This window comes from Otolemur garnettii, unplaced genomic scaffold (assembly GCF_000181295.1).
Source record: "Otolemur garnettii isolate 467f Iridium unplaced genomic scaffold, OtoGar3 scaffold00263, whole genome shotgun sequence".
In the NCBI taxonomy this organism is placed as follows: Eukaryota; Metazoa; Chordata; class Mammalia; order Primates; family Galagidae; genus Otolemur; species Otolemur garnettii.
In genome coordinates this window covers 174,049-175,482 of record NW_003852658.1, presented here as the reverse complement: position 1 = coordinate 175,482, position 1,434 = coordinate 174,049, and the positions used below count along the sequence as shown (strand labels likewise).

Sequence of the window (1,434 nt, the reverse complement as noted above, 5' to 3'; positions counted from 1 at the left end):
CAGAAAACCGCCAAGCACTGCACCCTGTGCAGTTTTACCTGACAAGCCATGGAGGCCAGCTGAAAAAAAACATGGATGAAAATAACAAAGGATGAGTCAACTGGAAGGATATACACATCAAATCAGAGCACTATAGTTAACTCATGAAAAAAGAAGATCTGTTTTATCTTACATCAGATTCACCTAATGTACTGAAGGAATTAGATGAATCAAAGGCCTATGTGATTGGAGGATTAGTAGAGTACAGCCATCACAAAGGACTCACATATAAACAAGCATCAGATTATGGAATTGATCACGCACAGCTCCCTCTTGGAAATTTTGTGAAGATGAATAGCAGAAAAGTTCTGGCAGTTAATCATGTGTTTGAGATTATTCTGGAATACCTGGAAACCAGAGACTGGCAAGAAGCTTTTTTTACTATCTTGCCCCAGCAGAAAGGAGCTGTTCCCACAAACAAAGCCTGTGACAGTTCTTCCCAGGACAAACAATCTGTCAGGGTTGAAGATGGATCAGATAGTGATTCCAGTGAGGAAGAAGATAGCAGAAATGAACTAAATTCACCACAGGAGGAAGAAAAGCAGGATAAGGAAAATAGCACTGAATCCACAGAGAACTCTGTACCACACTAATGTTACCTGGTTTTCTTTTAGTTTAAGGAAAAATGAGAAAATGAGGTGCTTCATAGAATGTTGCTCTTATTTGTCATTAATAATTTTTTAAAACTTTTTTTGGAGCTGATCGTAATAAAAAGCCCTGTAAACTTGGTGAGAAAGTTTTTTTTGTTGCTTTTGCATAAGAAGATTTAAATGTTTATGTGAATTTTTTAAAATTTGGGGGGACCTCAAGTGATAGTTTCTAGAGGATTTTACTTTCTTAGTATTCCCTCCATTCTCTTTCATTTACTGGGTTATATTCAAAATGTGCCTTCTGACCTTCCAGTTTTATTATTTTATGTTCACATCATTATCTTTCTAATCAATTGTTCACATATTTGTGGGGGCAGATATTTATAAGTACCTATAAGTCTACCAGAATGTTATCCTCTGTTTGTACCTTTTATTTTCAATGTAGTTACTTCAATGAAATAGTAATTTGAGTTTGACAAACTCAACAAAATTCATTTCTTTTGAACTGTGGAGCCCATATCCGTTCCTTTCGTGATGCCCATATCTGTTCCTTTTGTGATGCCTTTTTATGGTTTTGAAGCAATCACTGAGAAGTTGAGAGTCTCTTTAATACGTTTTCTGAATTCTTATAATGGTGATAAATTATTTCAGTTTTAAAAATTGAATTTTTGCAGGCTGAATTATTTATACAGCTGTTAGTTTTGAAAGATCAATTTTGTCTTTACCTTTAAATGAAATAGCTCTTAGCAGCTGTCCTCTCCTTCCACTTTTTAAAACAAAATACCTATTGTTTTTTTTTTTTTTT

The 1,434-nt window shown here is 34.6% G+C and overlaps 1 pseudogene; it reads left to right on the top strand.

Annotated features, from left to right (window-relative positions):
• LOC105888301 overlaps positions 1-632 on the top strand; it is a 9,685-nt pseudogene extending 9,053 nt beyond the window's left edge.
• Positions 633-1,434: the final 802 nt, after the last annotated feature.